Below are 16977 nucleotides of genomic sequence, written 5' to 3' on the forward strand. Positions count from 1 at the left end.
AGGAAAAGCCTCTTTGAAGAAAGGAGATCTCACCTGAGATTGGATGAAGCCAGAAGAAACCAGCCATTCACCGTGTGGGCAGAACATTCCTGGAGAAGGAGAAGGAAGGTAAGGGTGGAGTGCTGTGAGCCATAGGGTCATGTTATGTCACAGTGCAAAGGAAAGACTCTTGAGTTTTAAATGGAAGTGTGACATGTTCTAACTTATACTTTTCAAAAGATCATTTCACTGTTGTGTGGGAAATGAATTAACATCGGGACAGGGTGGAAAACAAGAGACCACTTTGAACACCTCTCCAGGTGAGAGCAAGGAGTGGCCGGGATGCAGTTTGCAGGACTGGCTGGTAGACGTCACTTGTGTCGGGTTTGTGAGAGAGAAGTCTGAGGATTAGAATGTAGGGGGTGAAAAGGAAACGAGATGCACGGTTTGGACGTGAGCTAAGACGTGGCAACAGTGGCAAAGTCTGGCTGATTTATTTCTGAATATTTCTTGCGCGCACCTCTTCCTCTTCGTTCTGACCATTGCTACCCTAGAAGATCTTCCTCACCTGATACCTGAACTGACAAGAGGTGCGTTACTCCATCAGAGTATCTTATTACTCTCTCCTGAACCCCGGTCATAAACAAGGATTTTGGAAGGAATATAGTTCTCTGATGCAATATTCAGACAGGGTTGCCTCAGAATATACAATTAATCTTTTACATACTGCACTTTTCTTTATTAGATCAGAGCCAAATATACAATCTTTTACTAAAGTCAAATTTGTAAAGCTAAGAAAATATATCAAGCATCTAATCAATTCCAGTTTTAGAGAAAACCACAGACTATTTGACTTGGAACTTTCTCAGGCATCGTGCAGTCCTGCCACCTGCCTTATATGAATGAGCGAACTGCTTCCAGGTACACGAGGAGCTGCCCGCAGAACCGGGACAGGAACGCAGGCCTCATTTACACTTCTAATGTAACCACATTATATGATAAGATTTAACCAAAACAACAGCCGTCAAAGCTATTTTTTTCCAGAGGAGGCCAATATGGAAATTTCAGAGGCTCTAATGCCTGGACATTCTGTTTTCTTGTCAAATTTCCCAAATCATAAATAGATTAGGGGGTTGGAAAGAAACAGGTGTCGTTCTTTTTGTGTGTTCATTATTAAGTAATCTGGCATGCATCAATGGAACATTTTTTTCCTGGAATTTTCCAATTGGCTTTTATAGGGCCTTTAAAATGGAATAATCCCTAATTGTGATGTTTGAAACCTGTTCAAAAAAACCAACAAACAAAAAACCTCCTGTAGGACAGAAAAAAAAAAAGGAAAGTTACCAATCCTTAGCCAGGAAGCTTATCATTGAAATCCAGAGTACACACTGGAACCACAACTTGATGGTGAGCCAGAGAAGGGATTTCAAAAGAATGGTGATGATTTGGTCAAGTGGGAGACACCCTTGATATTTAAAGCTATCAATACCTGCGCCACAAAGAGCCACATATACTAAGAGAGATAATCTTTATGGGGAATAATGTGCTACGGTTTGAACAAAACAGGATAATCTCTAATTGTATGTGGCATTCCAGACATTCTAAGAGGAACAGAAAAATCCCTGCAATTCTATAACTGAATGTTCACAAATCTTTAACGGGATTCTTTACCAGCTGGACTCTCTATCTGCATCATTTTTCTCACCTATGTCAATCACAGGATGTCTTCCCATCCATGGGTTCCCTGGTGGATGAGCAGTGGTTTCTGATACTTTGGCACTAAATGACTTTCTCACAGCAGTGAGAACCCTGGTTTTTTGTCCACCAACCACTCTTTAGAATTTAGGGTATAAAATGGCAATCAATGTATATATTCAGTGCACAACACCACCCAGCCAACAAATTATGCCAGATGCAGCCTCCTAAATATTGAGTGTATTTCCAACTCAGTCATATTCTTCCTTTCATATTCCATTCCCATAGGACCATGGAGTAGAGAAATCTGGAACTGTCTGTGTGGGGAGGGCATGATAGAAATTTGTCCATCACACTAACTCAGAGCTTCCCCTTATCTCAATTAATCACCATCCCTGTGCATTTCTAAGTTTTCCAAAATGTCTGGTTTATTTGAAGAGAAACGTTAGTCCCCAGTACTAGAAGTAATCCTTTCTGTCTCCTTCAGGCTCTTTCCTCTCTATTTCTCTCTCCGCCTCCTTCTCTTGCTTTCTCTGTTTCAAGTGCAGTAGGAAGGACACACGCCATTCACCTCGTCATAGCTTTCACAGTACCATGAGAGCTCACATACAGTGCACGCTTGACTAATAATCCCAGGGAGCATCATTCTGTCAAGCAGGACACGTGTTTAACATCAGACCAGCTCCTGATCCTGAAAGTTTTGCTTCTGACTCATCCCATCAAGGAAGGGATGCAGTGCTGTGGTTGATCTCCGAGTGAGTAATTACATCTGAGTGCCTCAGCTCTCCCTGCAATTTCATCAAATTCTTCCTGTCCCAAATTACAGTGTTAACACAACAGTCTACTGTTAGGTAGTCTGCGTATTTCCAGGTCAATAATAATATTTTCTTATTATACTTTTGATTTGATAAATACTTTCTAGTATCATTAAGCTTCCTTAAGGTTAAAAGAACTGTAGAAACATGAAGGAACATATCTTTAATAGTGGCAATAGTTAACCATTCTAAACTCTATCAAGAAGCTGTGAACTGTGAGAAACAAGACAGTAAAATAGTCCGGTGTGGTGAACTTTTAAACTAAATTAGACTGATGTGAAATTACAGAGAGAGGGTTGTTGAGTCATCAGAAGCACAGTCCTAGCAAAACTCGTGTTTTGCGTGCCTGCTGTTCCCATTCCCATGATGTGCTACTGTAACCGGCTCTCACTTTAAAGTGGTTGTACAAAACAAACACCGTACACTAACGCTAACATATATATATGGAATCAAAAAAAAAGGTTCTGAAGAACCTAGGGGCAGGACAGGAGTAAAGACGCAGACGTAGACAACGGACTTGAGGCCACGGGGAGGGGGAAGGGTAAGCTGGGGCGAAGTGAGAGAGTGGCATGGACATATATACACTCCCAAACGTAAAACAGATGGCTAGTGGGAAGCAGCTGCATAGCACAGGGAGATCAGCTCGGTGCTTTGTGACCTCCTGGAGGGGTGGGCTAGGGAGGGTGGGAGGGAGACGCAAGAGGGAGGGGATATGGGGATATATGTATACGTATAGCTGATTCACTTTGTTATACAGCAGCAACTAACACACCGTTGTAAAGCAATTACACTCCAATAAAGAGGTTTAAAGTGGTTGTACTGCTTTTTCCTCTGTTGTAGTTGCTAGGATACTACTTTCTGCTTCTAGGTATTCTTGTTCCTCAGGGACCATACACATTTCACCCAGGCCTTCCTGGATGTAATGCTTGGCTATCTGACCTGTCACCCCCACTCTAAGGCTGAACACTCAAAACCCATGAGAAAAATTGAGATGTGCTGCTCCCCTGAGGCTATAATGAAGGCCCAGACAGGGCTCTGACTTCCTGAGCAGAAATCAAACTGCAAGCCAATCACCTGGGTTCTGATCCGAGTAGGATCATGAATGATCAAGTCAACCGAGCCTCCCTGTCCTTTTTGGCTCCGGGAGTCGGCCCTGGCATGTGTAACTGGGGTGGCCCCTCCAGGGGAGATGTTGCTGGAACTCACAGAATGACGTCTGAAGTATGCCCATGAGAGAGATTTTCCAATAATGATTATTCTATTCCACCGATCTTCTGTCTCTGATGAACTCTCCTGCTTACCTCAGACGTAAGCTACTGAAAAAGAAAAATATTCTATACAAAACCCTGGCGTTGCTTTCACCCCAGGGATTTACAAATCCATCTGCCCAGGTGGAATGTCAGTGATTATTCATGAACAAATCATTATTCACCAGCAAAAACTATTCCACTTCGGATATAGCTCAGGTATTTTTATTTTTACTATTTTTTTGTGTGTGTGGTACGTGGGCCTCTCACTGTTGTGGCCGCTCCCGCTGCGGAGCACAGGCTCCGGACGCACAGGCTCAGCGGCCATGGCTCACGGGCCCAGCCGCTCCACGGCATGTGGGATCTTCCTGGACCGGGGCACGAACCCGTGTCCCCTGCATCAGCAGGCGGACTCCCAACCACTGCGCCACCAGGGAAGCCCAGCGCCACTAGGGAAGCCCGAGGTATTTTTATTTTTGGGTTTTTGTACCCTTTAGACAGTGCACCCTATAGGGAACGGTTTTCAGAAGCTATTACAGAACCAAGGCCTAGCAATGGAATTGGGAATGATTGAGACTTTATATAGTAGTTTTCTGTCAAAGTGAAAAAAAAAATACATGATATGAGACCATGAATATCTGGGAAACACATTCACTGCATCACGAAAAATTGTAGAGATCATCAAACGAACCTGATTTGGCGAGCAAAATCTACAGTAGGCCAGTATATAAAAAACAAATGCTGTGTAATATCACTTATATGTGGAATCTAAGAAAGCTGAACTCAAGAGAAATAGAGAGTAGAATGGTGGTTGCCAGGGTAGCAGAAAAGGGGAGACGTTGACCAAAAGGTACAAACTCCCAGTTATACGAGGAATAAGTTCTGAGAATTAAATGTACATAGTGATTATAGTTACCAATACTGTATTACACACTTGGAAGCTGCTGGAGAATAGATCTTAAATGTCCTCACCACAAAAAAGAAATGGTAATTATGTGACACGATGAAGGTGTTAGCTAAGACTACGGCGGTAATCATTTCCCAGTATTTAAGTGTATCAAATCGGCAACTTGTATGCCTTAAACTTACACAGTGTTACATCTCAATTATAACTCAATGAATCTGGGAAAAATTAAAACATAAATTACTGGTTTTAAATGAAAAAGGAAAAAGAACTTTTGTAATAGGTTCCACTGTTGCCAAAGACTTGCTCTTAAGAATGCAGTGGGTTCAGCTCCAAGCTGGATCACAAGGGCTTGAGTCACCTGGGCTTATGGCTCCCACAAGAAAGCATGGAAAGCATACATTATAAAACACACATACATAGTCAACTCTGTTATCTATAATTAGCCTTTCAAGTTCGATTAATATAATTAAGTTAGAGGGTTTATAAATCTACTGTTTTAATATCTCCTATCATGACTTTTCTTTTATTGAATCTGTATTCAAAGAAACAAACATACAGCAATTTTTCTTTATATGCATTTTTTTTCAGGAAAACATTGTTTTTCATGCACGGTCACATTATTTAGGTTGAAGGGCTACATCATCGAGAAAGGAAATATTTCTGAGCTTTGGAACAGGGTAAAGAAATTAGAAAATAAGTGAACTCCTCTTGAACAGTATCTCTAAAGCTACTCTTGGAAGTATTTTGAATGTTTAAGAATTTTAGATGCAAAAATATCCCAAAGTCCTAAGTGAAATAAAGGTAAATATACTATCTATCTGCACCACCGTTTCTTTCTGTTGTACGCATGGTTCGAGTCAACTGCATAAAACCTCTGTAGAAATGCAAAGATAGGGCACATTTGCTGGGAAGTAAGGAGAGTGGAGTGCCATGGTGTCTCTGTGCTCCCCCAACATTCCTGAGCGTTCTAAAACCCAGTACATGCTCATAAATATCTATTCATTAATTCAGCAAATAAAATGGCCACATACAGAAGACAGTATGAATTAGAAACAACTTTTTGGACTAAATACTATTTAATTAAAGAACAGAAGGAAAGAAATTATTTTGGCTCAAAGGATAAGGAAGTATTTTGTAGATGGAGTGAGAATGACAGGCACAAGCATTTTAAACTATTACAATGGATGAAAATGTATAGAGGGATGTGTATATTGCATCAACATACAAACTTGGTTGGTTGAAGCATAACTACCGTCCAGTTGTGTAACAAAATAGCCGTATTTTCAATTTTCATTCCCACAGGACTTTAAAAATTTGTAAAAGGTTTCTGAATATTATAGCATTAAGTCTTGTTGGAGAATAACTCAGTGATGGAGGAATAATCATCCTCACTTTACAAACAAAGAAATGAAGGCTCAGAAATGTTAGTGAATTATCTAAAGGTACTTACAAGAGGTAGATGTATAAATTTCTTCTGATTTACTGTGTAATGTACTTCTACTAAGCCAATGCGTGGTTTATACAAATGTAAGTACAATTTTGTGTGGCCAATGGAGAGGAAGGATGGGGAAAAAAAACATAGGAGACAATTATTGGAGCTCTTAAAATTCAAATTATTTATCATAACTCTTGCTTTCTACCATATATTGAATTTTCTTGGTAAAAATTCTTAAAAATCAGAGACTTTTCAATTTGTAGTTCTGGGAAAAACCACAGGATGTCATCTTGTATAATTCTTTTTTCTGGCAAGCTGTTATTTTTAGATGAGTAATGTAACTTTTAAAGCTGGTATAAAGCTTATTTTTTTAAGTGAGTTTTATTATTTTGAATGGTAATTCATCCCTATGGCTTAGAAATCAAAATGATTTAATAAATTATATATTAAAAAGTCTTGCTCTGACTCTAATTTCTGTTGTCCTCAATTCTCACACTCACCGACCCATTCTCACCTCATTGTGTATATCCCTGTTTTATACACTCAGATACACACACACACAAACACACAGAACACACACACAGAGATACACTCACACACATTCATATTTCCTCTTTATCACAAAAAAGGTAGCATAATGGACACATCACTCTACGCTATTTTAAAATTTAACCCATCGTGAGATATTTTATAATCAATGCAATCTAATCAATTTTTAAAATTAATTTTTATTGGAGTATAGTTGCTTTACAACGTTGTGTTAGTTTCTGCTGTACAGCAAAGCGAACAAGCTATACGTATACATATATCCCCTCTTTTTTAGATTTCCTTCCCATTTATGTCACCACAGAGCACTGAGTAGGGTTCCCTGTGCTATACAGTAGGTTCTCATTAGTTATCTATTTTATACAGAGTATCAATAGTGTATATGTGTCAATTCCCATCTCCCAATTCATCCCACATCCCCAGATCCCTTCTTGGTGTCCATACATTTGTTCTTAACGTGTGTCTCTATTTCTGCTTTGCAAAAAAGTTCATCTGTATCATTTTTCTGGATTCCACATACAAGTGATAGTATCTGTGGATGTTTATGGATAAGTGCTTGGGTTCTTCCTAATTTCTGCTATAAAAACCTTTGAATAGTGAATTGTAGAACAGACAGAGCTAAATTGTAAAGTTAGGTATGCCCATATCTGTGGCCTTTGACCTTTAGCTCCCCGCTCCCTCGGTTCCTCTTTTGAGGATGACGTTCTTTGACGGCTTGCTCACCATCACCATGGATGTTCCCCTTATCTCACCATCACCATCGATGTTCCCCTTATCTCCTCAATAAAGGAGGAGAGGAGCGGAAGGCAGGGCTGGGGAAAGATGTTCTGTTTCCAGATTTTCTGGGTAAATGCTAGGTTATACTTTCAGGCCAAAGTTAAAAGCAACACATTCAGATGCTAAACCATAGACATTTACGAGCTTTTAACACATAGATTTCTTCTGCATAACCCCTGGCTTTTTCCAACATGCAGTAATCTAGCCATAGGCACATGATTCCTTTTGCCCTTCAGGGCCCCAGTCACTAATGCTGAGGAATTATCAACAATCAGAGTGCAGGCAAGGAACTCCCACGCAGAATATCACTTTTTTTTTTTTGCCTTTACAGATTAAATTTCCACCAGCACCTGATAATTTGATCGTAACCTATCTCTACTTGCAGCTTTATGTAGAGTTAGCATTAGATTCATCTCCACCCAGGGGCACTGTAACCTGAAAAAAAACCTTGGTTCAATGTTTTTGATAATAAAGGTCTAAATGGGGAGCATCCTGTGATTCAGAAAAGAGGTCAACTTTCTGGCACTGAGCAGAAAACAGCACACAGATATGAACCACCCACTCCAAATTATTAGCTACATCTTAAGTGATTAAAAAATTTTTAATGCAAAAATAGTTATTTAAGGTGTTGCATATCAGAACATACTTAAAAGTACCTTAGGGATATTGTGAAATACCACAGTTTCCCATCTTTCATTTCTACATATCTTAACTGCTGCATTTTATGTTCGGCACTGGTTGTCTATACAAACTGTTTCTGGAAAATCAAAGTTTATTAATGACATGCTGAAAAGAATAACCCGGTCTCTTTCTCTCCATTTAATCCCAGTGTTCATTTCCTCTTCATCATTCTCTCATATGGCCTTTCATTGGTGTTCCAATCCAGGTGAATGGTACAGTTTTCCAGGAAGGGTAATATTTCTGGAATAAATGTTCTTTCTAGTCTGAGCTACACAACAGCAACAAACTCTGTTGAAAAGAGAAAATTCGCTCCTACCTGACACCAAATAACTGTTTTGAGTGATTATCTTCTCTGAACTGACAGGTTGTTCTGCAATGTAGACATAGCTTAGTCAATTTAGCACATGAATGGTACATGAGGGGTTCCATATTCAAAGCAGAAAAAATTTACACCTGTTCACTCAACATCCAGGGTATTTATTTAGTTCAATAACACCTATTTTATATATATATATATATATATATATATATATATATATATATTTTTTTTTTTTTTTTTTTTTTTTTTTTGCAGTACACGGGCCTCTCACTGTTGTGGCCTCTCCCGTTGCCGAGCACAGGCTCTGGACGCGCAGGCTCAGCGGCCACGGCTCACGGGCCCAGCCGCTCCGCAGCATGTGGGATCTTCCCGGACCGGGGCACGAACCTGCGTCCCTTGCATCGGCAGGCGGACTCTCAACCACTGCGCCAGCAGGGAAGCCCCAATAACACCTATTTTAAAAGATTGACTATGGGGCTTCCCTGGTGGCGCAGTGGTTAAGAATCCGCCTGCCAATGCAGGGCACACGGGTTCGAGCCCTGGTCTGGGAAGATCCCACATGCCGCGGAGCAACTAGGCCTGTGAGCCACAACTACTGAGCCTGCGCGTCTGGAGCCTGTGCTCCGCAACAAGAGAGGCGATAGTGAGAGGCCCGCGCACCGTGATGAAGAGTGGCCCCCACTCGCCGCGACTGGAGAAAGCCCTCGCACAGAAACGAAGACCCAACACAGCCAAAAATAAATAAATATCTTTAATAAGATTGACTATGTAGATTATAAAAAGTTTTCTTTTCAACTTGTTCATCTTACCCACTACATAAAATTGAAAAATAATGACAATGGATGTTTAATAGTTTTGTCAATAACTGATGAGATGACACATATGTCAAAATCTTAAAAAAATCATGAACTCCCACTTTTATAAATCCATCACAATCACAGACACTGTAAAAAAGTTATATGCAAATTTGCTCCTTGAATTATTATTCATAACTAGAAACTGGAAACCATCAAGAAGATCTACAATAAGAAAGTGGCTAAGTAAACAAAGGCACATTTTATTTTTCGTTCTTCTCTGCCACATAGTGCAAGAATGATCTCCAAAAGTTGAGTCAATCTCAGAGTGGCATATTGTTCCTTATGCTTCCCTACAACATCCTACCAGGAGCGATTCCAGAAGCTGCGCTCAGTTTCAAGATGGCACACACACTAAAAATGGAATCAAAACATAAAGAGGTGATTTTTGTCCCCTGTTGAAATAGTTCTAATCCAACTGATTTAGTCCTGGGTCTATGTACAACTGAACTTAGGAAAGTTTTAATCACCTAGAAAATACATTATTATTTCCCCTGGGATATGGGAATTAGAGAGTGATTTTCAAAAACTTATGAAAAGAAATGAGTACCTTGTGAGATTAAGCACTGCACCAGCTTGATTCCATAATACTATTTACCAGACCCTGTATTATTAAAATGAACAGATTTCTTGAGGCTTTTTCATCCTTATGATTATTATTAGAAAAGCCCATAATGGAGTTCATAATTTCACAGGAAGTCATATTCTTTTCAGTGTTATTTACCATGGGTGAGGGGGAGATTGTCTTTTCATATGTGCCAGTGAAACCTTAATGAAGGAGTTCCTTTTGGACCTATATTTTCTCTACATGAAAGCGGCCTGAATGTCTGCAGTAGGGGCACATTCTCCCCTGTATGCCTAGGAGTGCAATTTCCTATAAACTTATCTTTTAAAGCCTACACATAAGGCTTAAAGAAAAAATGCCACTCAGAAAGCGACGTGGAACAAAGGATCAAATGAAATACCACTATGGAGAAAGCACGGTAACTATGGACTCTATATTTTCTTCCCCCCTTCTATTATTATTAATTCTCAGCTTAGTTCTAAAAGTATCCTGCTTTCCAGAGAGAAAGTACAAACTTGCATGCACTCAGTATGAATGCCTTCCACAGGTTTACTTATTTTGTCTTAAACTTGAGGGTAGTTATCACCCTGGAGTTGTTCTGAAATCCAGCTCATTTAAACAGTAGGAATGCAATGTTAAAGGCTTTTTTTCTGCCTTGAAAGTAGAAAAAAGAAAACAAAAAAAAAAAACCCAAGTAATTCTATTTTCATTTCTAAGTAACGTCTATATAGAATCCATAAATGTTACGAGGATGAAATTATTCTCTCATAAATCTGAAAATACACAAGCTATCACACAAATCAGACACTTCTCTTCAGTGGCACGGACATCCCTTCCTTACCCATAAGATTGATCTTTTATGTTTGTTCGTTTTTTAATAAACCATCATGAAGGCCTGCTACCCTTGTAACAGACACTTGATATTTTTCCAAAGCAAGAAGTTTCATTTAAAAAGACAGCCAAGATTCATGCTCTGGTCATTTGGTATATAAATCAACAGACAGCGCTGCTGCTTCACTTTGCATTTGTACAGTGCACTTTAGCTGATTTAAGGCAAAGTCCAAAGCCCTTTCCATGTAATGGACATTACACCTCCCCAAATCCCCACTTTCCTTCCACTGGGATACCCCTTCCTCTCATTGTTTTTTCAAGCAGAATGTCAAGTGAGAACACAAATTGATCTCTTGCTATTTATTTTGTGAGCCTCAATTAGACTCTGAGCCCATTAGCAAGATTGTTAGAGGGAACACACGTTTCATTCAAGGCAGCCCACCCTTTACTTCAGCTCCTTTTGTGTGGCAGAAACTTCTGAGGAACGGTTTACCATTTCTACATTTCATAAAATGTTTCACATTATTAAAAGGTGTATTGATTCAACGTGCTCACAACTATACAGCAAATGGAAAAGATAATTAGGTGAAGTAAGTTCACTAAAGTATTTTGCATATCAAAAGGTAACAGGGGTTTTTTAGTTGCTTGCTGTAATTCTCAATGCTCTTTTAAAATGAGAGACTAAACGAGTTTTAAGTAATATCTTGAACGTTCTTTCAGTCACAAATTTCTTTCTTTCTTATTCAGGAAAAAAACCATTGTCTAAACTGATCTAGTCAATTTGCAAATGTTACTTAAAAAAACTAAACAAACAAACGAACCCTGATTAGCTTTCACATGGAATGCCAATGGGATTTTTAAAAAATTATTATTGATGTTTTCATTTCAAAATCATTTATAAAAAATGTGCTTGGTGATGATTTTGGCAACTTCGGGAATAAATGGCAATTCTTATGGGCAAAAAAGAAAAATGTGGGCAGTTTTTAATAATCAGGGCACTGAGGCATTAGGTTAAAAAGTGATGTTAATACGCTCTTTCTCTGTGAATCCTTACCTACAGGCTCCGCAATTAAAGTTTTTACCGCTTAGGACATTCCTTTTAACTGTCCCCTGTTATTATAAGTAACAGGGTATTTATAGTCTGTTCTCTGCTTCATAAAAATTTACTTGAGAGGACTTGCATTTTCCAATTTCTTATCCATCTCTCATCCACTCCGCATGGAGATGAATTAAATTGCTTAAGACTAATGTGCCCTACTTTTTGCAAGGTGGCTTCTGAGTGACCATCAGTTGGCCAATATAAGGAGTGAGATAAAACAAATAATACGGTGTGCACTGTCAGGAACACTCACTGTTCATCCTGGCGCTGACTGAACAAATTACTTTGGGCCTCTATGTCTCTGTTCTAAAGAGAATTGGATGAGTTATGGTATAAAAATTCCTTTAAATCCAAATTTTAAATGATTCCACTATGTAATCCAAATCCAAAGCACCTCCATAAGCACCACTGATGTGAAACTAAGCAACCACCCAGTTCAAGAGGAACATGACACACATGACACCCACCTAGTGACACATATGACACCCAGGGACGAAGGGAACCGCCATTGTTAAGAACTCTAGGAAGGACTAACACATGTTTCCAATTCTAGTCTACATGTTTAAAATTCACTTGTCATCTGGGCACTGAGATACCCCTCTACGCAAAGCGCTAGTCTACTAACATTTCATCAGATTCCACAACAAAAATACTTTTAAAATGTTAAAAAAAAGAGACTAATATGCAATAAAGAAAAATTTCTAGACATATAGTCAAATGCCAAGTCAATTTTATGCAATGCTCATTACTATTTCAATGATCGTAATCAGTTTTTATTTTTTTACTGTTTTTGAAAACAATACTAATATATTTATTTTATTATTAAAATATCCTACTCTTACCCATTATACATATATTTATTCAGGTCAACATAAACAAACAAAATCTTTGAAATGTGTTTTTACAATTATCTGTAAGGAATTTATATTGTTGTTCTCTAAGGAGTGAAGTTGTATCACTGAAAACTGTGATTGAAATTTTTGGCAATTATGTAATTCCAACCAAAATACTCTTTTGATTCATATATACACAGCAGGCTTCAACTCTGATCTTTCTCTTGAGCTTCAGATCCATATACTTTGTCTGCTAGAAATCACCTATTTTAAAGGACTTGCTTTGTCAAAATCAGTCCAAAACTCAAAACGTCCCCTCATCCTCCCAGTTGTTCCATCTCCCCATCTTGATTAGTGATGGCCTAATTCCTCTCCTCACTCAGCTACAAACTTTGGAGTCTTTCTCAACAACTCTTTTTCCCTTACTGCATACATTCTCAATTGATCATCAACTCCAATGAATTCTACTTCAGAGATAGTTACACAGAAAGGTACATAGATGCCAGATAGATAGATAGATAGATAGATGATAGATACAGATAGATAGCTACATAGGTAGATAGATAATTTTAGAAAAGGTATCTTGACTGGTTGGAGTGAGAAGATCTTGGAAGCAAAGACACTACAGGCATACCTTGTTCTATTGTACTTTGCTTTATGCTTGGCAGATATTACATTTTTTACAAATTAATGATCTGGGGCAAGCCTGGATGGAGCAATCTATCAGCATCGTTTTTCCAACAGCATTTCCTCACTTCATGTCTCTGTGTCACATTTTGGTAATTCTCACAATATTTCAAGTATTTTCATTGTTATTGTATTTGTTACAGTGATCTTTAATCAGTGATCTTTGATGTTACTATTGCAATTGTGTGGGGTGCAACAAACTGTACCCATGTAAGACAGCAAACAATTGATAAATGTTGTGTGTGCTCTGACTGTCCCACTGATCAGCAGGTCCCTGTCTCTCTCCCTTTCCTCGGGCCTCCCTATTTCCTGAGATACAACAATACTAAAATTACGACAATTAATAACCCTACAATGGCCTCTGAGTGTTCAAGTGAAAGGAAGAGTCACATGTCTCTCACTTTAAATCAAAAGCTGGAAATGATTAGCTTACTGAGGAGGCAGCTGCACACTGAGACAGGCTGAAAGCAAGGCCTCTTGCACCAGATAGTGAATGCAAAGGAGAAGTTCTTGAAGGACATTAAAAGTCTACTCCAGTGAACACACAAATGATAAGAAACTGAAACAGCCTTATTGCTGAAATGGAGAAAGTTTGAGTGGTCTGGAAAGAAGATCAAACCAGCCACAACATTTCCATAAGGCAAAGCCTAATCCAGAGCAAGGTCCCATGTCTCTTCAATTCTATGAAGGCTGAAAGAGGGCAGGAAGCTGCAGAAGAAAAGTTTGAAGGTAGGAGAGGTTGTTGGTTCATGAGGTTGAAGGAAAGAAGCCATCACCATAACAAAAACGTACAAGGTGAAGCAGCAAGTGCTGATACAGAAGGTGCAACAAGTAATCCAAAAGATGTAGCTAAAATAATTAATGAAGGTGGCCACACTAAACAACAGATTTTCAATATGGACAAAACAGCCTTCTATCGGAAGAAGATGCCACTAAAACTTTCATAGCTAGAGAGGAGAAGTCAATGCCTGGCTTCAAAGCTTCTAAGAACAGTCTGACTCTCTTATTAGGGGCTACTGCAGCTGGTGACTTTAAGTTGAAGGCAATACTCATTTACCATTCTGAAAATCCTAGCCTTTCAGAATTATGCTAAATCTCATCTGCCTATGCTCCCTAAATGAAACAGCAAAGTCTGGATGATAGCACATCTGTTTACAACATGGTTTACTGAGTATTTTAAACCCACTGTTAACCGGAGTGTGGAAGAAACTGATTCCAACCCTCCTGGATGACTTTGAGGGGTTCAAGACCTCAGTGGAGGAAGTAACTGCAGATGTGGTGGAGATAGCAAGAGAATTAGAATCAGAAGTAGAACGTGAATATATGACTGAATTGTTGCAATCTCATGATAAAACTTTTAATGGGTGAGAAGTTGTTTCTTATGGATGAGCAAATAATGTGGTTTCCTGAGATGGAATCTCCTCCTGGTGAAGATTCTGTGAAGACTGTTGAAATGACAACAAAGGATTTATAGGATATTATATAAATACAATCGACACAGAAGCAGCAGTGTTTGAGAGGATTGGCTCCAATTTCTAAAGAAACTCTATTGTGAGCAAAATGCTATCAAACAGCATTGCACCCTACAGAGAAGTCGTTCATGAAAGGATGAGTCAGTTGATATGCAGACTTCACTGCTGTCTTATTTTAAGAAGTAGCCACAGCCTCCCCCAGGTTCTCTTCTACAACCGCCACCTGGTTTGGTCAGCAGCCATCAATTGGGGGCAAAGAGTCTCTACCAGCAAAAGGGCTACTTTAAGACTCGCCGAAGGCAGGGATGATGGTTGGCACTTTTTAGCAAGAAAGTACTTTTTAATTAAGGTATGTACATTGTTTTTAGACATAATGCTACTGTATACTTAATAGACTACAGCATAATATAAACGTAACTTTTATACTCACTGGGAACCAAAAAATTCATGAGACTTGCTTTACTGCTGTCTTTGCTTTATTGTGCCTCCCTGGAACTGAAGCTACACTATCTCCGATGTATGCCTGTAGTTAGGAAGCTGTTAGAGTAATCCAGAAAGTAATGATGAAATTTCCACTGAAAACAGAAAAAATTAAGATGGGAATGAATACACAAAGACACACACACATACTGGAGTAGATCTATCTATCTATCTATCTATCATCCATCATCTATTATCTATGCCTTTGGTGAATTTCCTTTGCCCAGTCAGATTAAATCCATTCTCTTACACAAGAGGTACTTGAAAGTTTGCTAAGCTGTCTGTCCCCTCTGAGTTTACTGCACAACCCCAGGTAGTCATTCTGGTTCATTCATACCTCTCTATATACCATGAGTTCTCTAACTTAGGGCTTTTCCTTGAGTTCATTATTCTTCCTGAAATCCTTGAACATCCACATATGAATGAAAAGAACCTCAGATAGCACCCTCTGTCCCCAAAATAGCATTAAACTACAGGCACTTCTCAGAGTATTAGAAAGTCATCACTGAACAGAGCCAATGTATCATTTTTATCCACTGGAGCCCAAAAGCTGGAATACTGTTTTTATCATCTTTCTACCTGCTGTCCCTGCCATAGAGTTAGCTCTTGATATGTATCTGTTGAATAAATAATTGAGACAAAATTATATTTTTGTCATAATTATTAATAGCTGGTTTAGATTTTATTTTGCATATCCAGGTCTGATCTAAGTGTGGCACTAAAAAGTCAAATGTTTTGAGACAAAAAGGATTTCTGAGATACGGTTTATAGAACATGTATAGTTTATGTTATGACATATGTTTAATATTCTCACCTCTGAGGTGATTGACAGATCAATTATTGAACAGAAAAGATGAGGATTCACGCTCATCCAAGAGGCAGCTGAGGCATTTACCTTGGTAACTCAACTCAAACCTCCCGGCTTTTTGAATCTATAGACCTGAATGTTTAAATACAATGGTGCTCTGTAAATATTACCTTATGTTGGCAAAATGGCTTATTTTTCTTCTTATGCTGTACTTTCGCATATTCTTTAATTCTTATGTAATAATAAAACCTGCCAATATATGGTGCCTGCTCTGTGTTCCCCTGTGTTAGGGGCTTATGCACACCCCCTCTTATCCCTCCCATGTAGGTGGTGCTCCCACTATCATACTAATGAGGACCAGAATCTGAAAATATAATACTTTATTTGTGAGAAAAATATGTTAATGGAGAAAAACTGTCTTTTAAGAGAGCAGCTGAATATTAAACCTGATTTTGATTTTTAGTTAGTTAAAATATGAGAAAATGACGTCTGTAATTTGTCAAACCTAACAGAAACAACGCCACTGAGATTACTGAACACCCAGGATTCAGGCTGGAGGCCGTCTTCAGAGCTTTCGATTCCAGAAAGCAGGCTATGAACAAGCAGAATGCATAGCAGGACTCGTCTGGAATCGCTGGGCTGGGGGATTGCACACAGACTCACCAGGACCTCAAGTGGCAAATGATTTGTGTTCTTTATCATGAGCCCCTCATATCCTTGCTGACATCAAATTCAGGGACAACTCATCTCCTCTGATACAGATGACATAGAGCCAGAAATATGAGAAATATTTCACATGAATTACTTCTCGTTTTTCAAAAGCAACCTGGGCAAATAGCAGTTCAGCTACATGACCTCCTCCCTCTCTGTCTCCTCTTCAACTTCCCCTTCGAAGATTTAGAAAAGATGATATTGCCAGAGGCCTCAGAAATGACAATACCTATGTT

The 16977-nt window shown here is 38.9% G+C and overlaps 1 protein-coding gene and 1 long non-coding RNA gene across 2 annotated transcripts in view; both read right to left on the reverse strand.

The window, feature by feature from the left end:
* Positions 1 to 16977, reverse strand: part of NALF1 (NALCN channel auxiliary factor 1) — a 585420-nt gene that overhangs the window by 364809 nt on the left and 203634 nt on the right. The window lies entirely within an intron of this gene.
* Positions 34 to 16977, reverse strand: part of LOC141277005 (uncharacterized) — a 121096-nt gene continuing 104152 nt past the window's right edge. Inside the window, exons 3-5 of the long non-coding RNA XR_012327525.1 lie at positions 16118 to 16162; positions 15173 to 15317; positions 34 to 89 (exon numbers count right to left, since the gene is read on the reverse strand). This is a non-coding gene — a long non-coding RNA (uncharacterized lncRNA). The remainder of the gene's footprint in view (positions 90 to 15172; positions 15318 to 16117; positions 16163 to 16977) is intronic.

This window comes from Tursiops truncatus, chromosome 18 (genome assembly GCF_011762595.2).
Source record: "Tursiops truncatus isolate mTurTru1 chromosome 18, mTurTru1.mat.Y, whole genome shotgun sequence".
In the NCBI taxonomy this organism is placed as follows: domain Eukaryota; kingdom Metazoa; phylum Chordata; class Mammalia; order Artiodactyla; family Delphinidae; genus Tursiops; species Tursiops truncatus.